At 46.0% G+C, this 8,161-nt stretch overlaps 1 long non-coding RNA gene across 1 annotated transcript; it reads right to left on the bottom strand.

Moving 5' to 3' along the window:
* Positions 1 to 2,495: 2,495 nt before the first annotated feature.
* LOC142310069 (uncharacterized) lies at positions 2,496 to 3,257 on the bottom strand. The gene is made up of 4 exons (XR_012754078.1): positions 3,192 to 3,257; positions 2,992 to 3,056; positions 2,851 to 2,893; positions 2,496 to 2,557 (listed from the first exon to the last, which is right to left on the bottom strand). It is a non-coding gene; the product is annotated as an uncharacterized LOC142310069 (long non-coding RNA).
* Between the last annotated feature and the right edge of the window lie 4,904 nt (positions 3,258 to 8,161).

The following is an 8,161-nucleotide window of genomic DNA, read 5'->3' as shown; positions in this document are numbered from 1 at the left end:
GCTACATGGTCGCTGGTGAGCTGTCAATCAGGCAGATCTCCATAGCGATCAGAGATCAGCCACCGGCCACCAATGACCCGTGTAATGACGCTGTGCTTCGTAACTATGGTACACATCGGGTTACAAAGCAAAGCGCTTTGCTTATAGTTACCCAATGTGTACCTTGGCTACATGTGCAGGGAGCAGGGAGCCGGCTTCTAGAAGCTGCGGACGCTGATAACCAAGGTAAATATCGGGTAACCAAGCAAAACCTTTGCTTGGTTACCCGATGTGTACCTTGGTTACCAGCGTCCGCAGAAGCCAGCTCCCTGCTCCCTGCACATTCAGATTGTTGCTTCACAGCGGGAGAGCAACGACCAAAAACTGGTCCAGGACATTCAGCAATGACCGGCGACCTCACAGCAGGGGCCAGGTTGTTGCTGGATGTCACACACAGCGATATCGCTAGCAAGATCGCTGTAGCATCAAAGAAACCATGACTCAGCAGCGATGTCGCTAGCGATGTCACTTAGTGAGATATGGCCTTAAGGATGTCAGGGACAACATCATAGACCAGCACAGACTGGAATGGGCTACACAACCATAGGTAAGATGCTGGGTGAGGAGAAGACAACTGTTTGTGCAATAGTAAAAAAAAAGGAAGAAATACAAAATGAGTGTCAATCGACATCAATCAGGGGCACCATGCAAAATCTCACCTCGTGGGGTATCCAGGATCATGAGGAAGGTGAGAGATCAGCCTAAAACTACACAGGGGAACTTGTTAATGATCTCAAGGTAGCTGGGACCACTGTCACTAAGAAAACCATTGGTAACACACTACACCGTAATGGCATAAAATACTGCATTGCCCGCAAAGTCCCACTGCTTAAGAAGGCATATGTGCAGGTGTGGCGCCCTGGACTAGCCAGGTCGTCACAGGTAACACACGCACACCCCCACTAGACAGTAATATTAGCCAAACACAAAACCCTTGTTGCCTCCCTCCAGGGTCTGAAGTCCACACCAGGTGGGGCGGAGCCAAGTGGTTGGCCCCACCCACCGAGGAGTTCACACGCCTGGAGGCGGGAAAAGTGGCAGTTAGAAGTTGGAGTTGAGTGGAGGAGGTTGAAGTGAGAGGAGAGTGTCTGGGTTTGTGGCCCAGGCACTGATAACAAGGTTGGCAGATGGTGGTGGCCGTCTGCAGGAGTGGTGAATCAATGCGGAACCGTAGGACCGGGGTCGGGCGGTGGCCCGCCGGTACCGACCAGGGAGCAAAGTGAAACCAGCACACACAGGCAGGGCCATCGGACCCCGACTAGGCTTGGAGTCGCCGTCAACAGTCAAATCCTAGTGTGACAGGAACCCCAGGGGTTTCCTAACAGCCAAAGACCCGTTAGAAGGCAACCGTCCGCACCATGAGGGTAAATAGCTACCACCTAAGGCTAGAGACCCAAGGGCCAGCGCCTGCGGGCAAACGGGCTCCTCCGGCATCCATACACCGGGGAGCGGACTACCGTTGGGGACCCATCGTAGTCAAACAGTACACAAAGGTGCAGGGAAAGACAGCCGCCATCACCTGTCCGGTGAAAGACACAGCAGCCGGCTGCGGGACCCACCCATCCAGCCGTTTGGTTTACCGAGGACTTTGTGCATCTCTTACTGAGTGAGTACACCCGTGCCATCCGGCACCGTGCCGCATTGTCCCTGCACCTCACCAACCCTGCCTCCCCGTCACACCACCGGGCCCCGGGACCACCAACCCCTACCCACGGAGGGGGAAAACAACATCCCAGCTGCTCCCTACCATCGCTCCCGGGATCCCCGTCACCAGCAGCGGTGGTGCCCATCTTCACCACAAACCGTGGGTGGCATCAAGGACTAAATCCCCCCAAAATCAACCACCCTTTTCACTCACGAGCGAGGAGAGCCGCTCGAGTCCCCGGATCCAGCCCACCGCTCGAGCCACCGAGCAGCAGCCGCAGCAGCGCCGGACCCGAGCGTTAGCGAGCGCGCCGGCGGCATCCTCCCCGCCCGCGACACAGGCCCATCTGAAGCTGGCCAATGAACACCTGGATGATTCTGAGAGTGATTGGGAGAAGGTGCTATAGTCAGATGAGAGAAAAATTGAGTTCTTTGGTCTTAACTCAACTCACCGTGTTTGGAGGAATAGAAATGCTGCCTATGACCCAAAGAACACCGTCCTCACTGTCAAGCATGGAGGTGGAAACATTATGTTTTGTTTCTCTGCTAAGGGCCCCAGACTACTACACTGCATCAATGGGATAATGTATGGAGCCATGTACCGTAAAATACTGAGTGACAACCTCCTTCCCTCTGCCAGGACATTAATAATGGTTCATGGCTGGGTCTTCCAGCCCAACAATATATGAAATAACATGACACTTCTAATATTTAGAGACTTTGTGCTCTGGTAGGGACCAAATCCATATATCCAGAATGAGAAGAACCAGGCACTCCAAAGTGGATGAAAGGAAGAACAATTTTTATTCAAAGTGGTAAGACAGTTCAAATGCGGCAGACGTCTTGGTCGATACAGTGACCTTCATCAGTGGAACTGTGAAATATGTAAGCATATACAAACAAAAAAGAAACAATCAACAAAGCTGTCCGACCTAACAGTGATTATGTACAAATATCTAACCTACCAAGAAAAGGAAATAACAGTATATCATTTGAAATGCTTGTATAAGAGAATCAAAGTGTAATGTGTGAGATATCACACAAAATATCACAATCAGAAGAACAAGAAAAAATGGAAGGGAAGAGGAGGAGGGAAAAGGGGTAGGAATAACGGGATGGAAAAAGACTGAGTACGTGATATAGATGAGAATAAAGTTGACTTCTTACCTGGCTATATGTGCAGAAACCGGAAAATCAAAAAGAAGAAATTCTGGTGCAAACACACAATAGTAAAGAAATAAGAAACCCAAGAAATATAATGTAATGTGAAAAGAAACAAGGGGGAAAAAAAGAATATGCTATTCTTACCGAAGTTGCATAGAAGTGGTAGATTATAAGGCAAGAAAAGACTCAAATATGAGAATACTGTGAAACTGTATGGAAAACAAGGGGAAAGAAAATAGAATAGATCTGAATATGCAAACAAAGACAAGAACAAAGAAGAAAATGACATAAAAAAGATGAAATAAAATCAGGAAATGAAATGAAATTGAAAAAATGTGTAAGACCTGGGGTGAGGAGGTAAGTGTCCGTCGGTCCTCACTTAAAGGAGGGATGCATAGAAGGAGCTGCCTAAAGGCAAACACAAAAGGAAGCTTAAAAAAAAACTTGATAAATGCATAATCAGGATAAAAGGAAGGAAAAAGAAAAATAAATACTACCTTTTAGAGATGTCAGGCACTAGATGACAATACACGACATCTGTAGCTAGTGTGCGGGGTGTAAAACACTATAGGGATTGTATAATGGACCACTCGCAATATCCTTTGCTTGTCTACTTGCTAGTGAATGACAAAAAAATATATAAGATAAACAAGTGAGTAATACTGTTAAAATAAAGATAATAGGAACTATCTAAATGAGATGGTTGAAGAAGCCTTACCTAGGTTACATCGGTGAATGAATGCTAAGTAAATGAATGGACACTGTTCTCCATAATATTAACCCAGTGCTAACATACATATCTCTTCAGTTATTTTCTCCATTCATTCTCGCACGCATGCGCAATACATATACTTCATGTAATGACACTTTTTACTTCATCTACCTAGCGCGACTTATACCCGGACGTTTTCCTCACTGGGTTTCCCATACGCGAGCGGTAGATCCCACATGATTCTCCAGAGGCGGTATTCTCATCGTAGGTAAGGTCATTCATTAGCGTTTGCTTATTTGCCACCACATGATTTTTATTTATTCCACTAGGAAGTACATTCCCTAGACCGGGTTAATATTACGGAGAACAGTGTCCATTCATTTACTCAGCATTCATCCACCGATGTAACCTAGGTAAGGCTTCTTCAACCACCGCATTTAGATAGTTCTTACTATCTTTATTTTACCAGTTGTTTATCTTATATATTTTTTTGACGTTCACTAGCAAGTACACAAGCAAAGGATATTGCGAATTGTCCATTATACAATCCCTATAGTGTTTTAGAACCCAGACACTCCACCCTTAATGTGCTTATAACTAGAGATGAGCGAACCGGCCGTGGTTCGGCTCGAGTTCGGTTCGCCGAACGGAGGTCCCGTTCGAGTTCGGCGAACCGGTTCGGCGAACCACTCGAACCCCATAGAAAACAATGGCAGGCAATCACATACACATAAAAACACCTAGAAAACACCCTCAAAGGTGTCCAAAAGGTGACAACAACTCACAACACAACACAAACACATGGGAAAGTGACAAGGACATATACTCATGCGAAAACAAAAGAGCTGGACAAGGAAAAAGAGGAGAAGACACAGATATATGAGTATATGCAAGGAAACATCGATGCCATTACTGTGCAACTTGAGCCCTGCTCATTTTAGGCTTCCAATCTGGATAAATTGCATGAGCTCGCCACGTACGCCTTGGGGATCTTGTCATGTCCTGCAGCCAGCGTTCTCTCGGAACCTGTCTTCAGTGCTGCTGGGGGTCTGCTGGCAGATAAGCACATGCGTCTGTCCACTGACAATGCGGACATGGCTCTCAGAGGACTTTTCTTCCCCTGGGTCAGCCAGGGGAGGCGAAAGGCACGCGTATTTTTGAGAGTGCTTCATGCAAAGCATCTGTTTCATTTTGAAAAGGGGCATCAACTGATGCCAGTCAAGTGGAGTGTGTGTGGCCCAATTAGTGGCAACGAGGGAGACTGTGGTTGGAGTCCCCTCGCTGTGTTTCTAAAAGAACTAAGATGAACAAATCATGGCTCTCAGAGGACTTTTCTTCGCCTGGGTCAGCCAGGGGAGGCGAAAGGCACGCGTATTTTTGAGAGTGCTTCATGCAAAGCATCTTTTTCATTTTTAAAACGGGCATCAACTGATGCCAGTCAAGTGGGGTGTGTGTGGCCCAATTAGTGGCAACGAGGGAGACTGTGGTTGGAGTCCCCTCACTGTTTTTTACATGATTTTCGAAGTGCATGACATGCCTAAGAGGTTTAGTTTCAGCATCTCAAACTTGTTGGCTACAGAAAGGCTGCCTTTACACCCTTTTGTCACCGAGGATTTTCGAGACGTTATGCCCATTGCAGTGCCCCAAGAGCCGATGGCCATTTGCCACTCCTTCTCCAAGAAAGGGGTGCCCCGCTAATGCAGCAGGTCGCACACAACATCACCGCTTCCTTGAGAAACTCTGTGTGTGACAGGGTGCATTTCACCACAGATACTTGGAACAGTAAGCATGGACAGGGGCGTTACATGTCGCTGACTGGGCACTGGGTAACTATGGTGATAGATGGAGAAGTGTCTGCTGTACAAGTATTTCCGTCCCCACAAGTTGTGTGTTTCAATCCTTCCTCTGTATGTACAAGTTCCTCCACTGCTTCTGCCTCATCAACCTCGTGTTGTTCCTGCACCTCAGCCCAAACCCTGTGTGGTCAGGCCACCCTTCCTTGTAACTGTATCAAAAAAGAGAAGAAACTTCAGCTCTCCCCTCTTCACTCCCAAGTCTTACCTCTGGTGCACGGAAACACCCTGACCTGGGTGAGAACACATGAAGAAAAGGAGAAATTCCAGCAACTCCAGGAGAAAGTAGATTTTCTTTAAAAGCAGATTCTTTATTGATGATAAAAATATTCCTGGAATTTCTCCTTTTTTTCCTTGTAACTGTGCCCAAGGAATCCCACACACCTCCTTACTATGCTGGCAGCACAGCTCAAGGCCATCAGGCGGTCAAATGTTTACTTTGAAATGTAGGGGAAATATGAGACACCGCTGAGGAGTTGTGGACGGTTAGCTCTGTAGAGTGAGACCGAGTTTCATCAATGGTTGTCTCCACTCAACCAGCAGCCAGGGAATGCTGGGTGTGACAATGATGCTAAACAGTCTGCGGCCCTTCTTCATGGCAATGTGACACATGTGCCTTGTATAGCTCACGTGTTGAATCCGAATCTCCAGAAATTTTTAAAACACTATCCCGGCCTACATGTCCTTCTGTCAAGGGCACGGTGTAATGCCTGCCTGGATCAACACACTCAGACGGGCTGTAAAGGATAGGCTAGAGGGAACCCACTCACCAAGCTGGACCCCCAGAATCCTGAAACACTTTAATCCCTATACAGTGATGTTGAATGACACAGGGCCCAAGTTGATCAATACCTGTGGAAGGCTGCAGTTCCAGAGAATAGCAAAAAAAACGGAAAATTGTGGTTTAAGGGATAACAATAAATATTTTATTAGCTGGCAAATACCATATTATAACACTCATAATTTGCATATGGAGAGCAGGGGGCAAAAAGGGTATCCAGGTATTCAGTATATAGTTAATTAAATCACATTATTGCTACATGGAAGTACATGTCCACAGAGGATACAGGGAATAAAGTGTCATGTGCAATACAATTACTATTACCACAGAAACAGGGGGGTTACATAAACATTGCACACAGTCTCATATAAAGTGCTATGCATATCCTAGTGGATCAGACAAGAGTTTTAGCAGCACATATGTTTTGTGAACAACCCACACGATCACATGGCCAGGTTGAGCTGCAGAAGGACTCGTGCAGGCAGCAACTGCACATGTGCGAGCATTCACATTTTCATTGGCTAAAAGCATACCATGTGATCATGTGGGTTGTTCACAAAAGGTCCTGTTCCTGTATCATTGCTGCCATCCTTACCTTGCCTGGTTGATAAAACTACCCGTGAAAACGACGATGCTGAAGTTGGTTTCTTATTCGTCCAGTTTCTTATTCGGGGCTGAAGTTGGTTTCTTATTCGTCAGTTTCTTATTCGGCAATTTAGTTTTTTCAGTTTTTTATGCATTTAACAACAAAAATAACACATGACCATAATAAAATACAATGCACTGATGAGCCCTAATAAAAATACACTCAAAATCAGCTGCAAAAATTATAAAACTGGCATAAAAATGGGCATCAAAGAGGGCACCAAAGTATGTTAGTGAAATATTAAATGGCTTTGGGCCACTGATCTAACACCAGAATTGCATATCTAGTGAAGCCTCTAATCAAACTCAAATGACTCCAGCCTGGCCCAAAGGGGTTCTGGGCATCAGAACTGGCATCAAACTGGGCACACAGCCAATTTTCACAGATTTGAATAAGTAACTGGTGTTTTTGAGGGGTTAAATGGCTTTGGGCCACTGATCTCACACCATATTTACATACCTAGTGATGCCTCACATCAAATTCAGATCACTCCAGCCTGGCCCAAACAGGTTCTGGGCATCAGAACTGGCATCAAAGTGGGCAAAAACCCAGTTTTCACAGATTTGAATAAGTAACTGATGTTTTTGAGGGGTTAAATGGCTTTGGGCCACTGATCTCACACCACATTTACATACCTAGTGATGCCACACATCAAATTCAGATCACTACAGCCTGGCCCAAACAGGTTCTGGGCATCAGAACTGGCATCAAAGTGGGCACACAGCCAATTTTCACAGATTTGAATAAGTAACTGGTTTTTTTGAGGGGTTAAATGGCTTTGGGCCACTGATCTCACACCACATTTACATACCTAGTGATGACATACATCAAATTCAGATCACTCCAGCCTGGCCCAAACAGGTTCTGGGCATCAGAACTGGCATCAAAGTGGGCAAAAACCCAGTTTTCACAGATTTGAATAAGTAACTGATGTTTTTGAGGGGTTAAATGGCTCTGGGCCACTGATGTCACACCACATTTACATACCTAGTGATGCCACACATCAAATTCAGATCACTCCAGCCTGGCCCAAACAGGTTATGGGCATCAGAACTGGCATCAAAGTGGGCACACAGCCAATTTTCACAGATTTGAATAAGTAACTGGTGTTTTTGAGGGGTTAAATGGCTTTGGGCCACTGATCTCACACCACATTTACATACCTAGTGATGCCACACATCAAATTCAGATCACTGCAGCCTGGCCCAAACAGGTTCTGGGCATCAGAACTGGCATCAAAGTGGGCACACAACCAATTTTCACAGATTTGAATAAGTAACTGGTGTTTTTGAGGGGTTAAATGGCTTTGGGCCACTGATCTC

This window comes from Anomaloglossus baeobatrachus, chromosome 5 (assembly GCF_048569485.1).
Source record: "Anomaloglossus baeobatrachus isolate aAnoBae1 chromosome 5, aAnoBae1.hap1, whole genome shotgun sequence".
NCBI classification, from domain to species: domain Eukaryota; kingdom Metazoa; phylum Chordata; class Amphibia; order Anura; family Aromobatidae; genus Anomaloglossus; species Anomaloglossus baeobatrachus.
The sequence above is the reverse complement of the archived record's forward strand: the minus strand, read 5'-3'. Positions and strand labels throughout refer to the sequence as shown.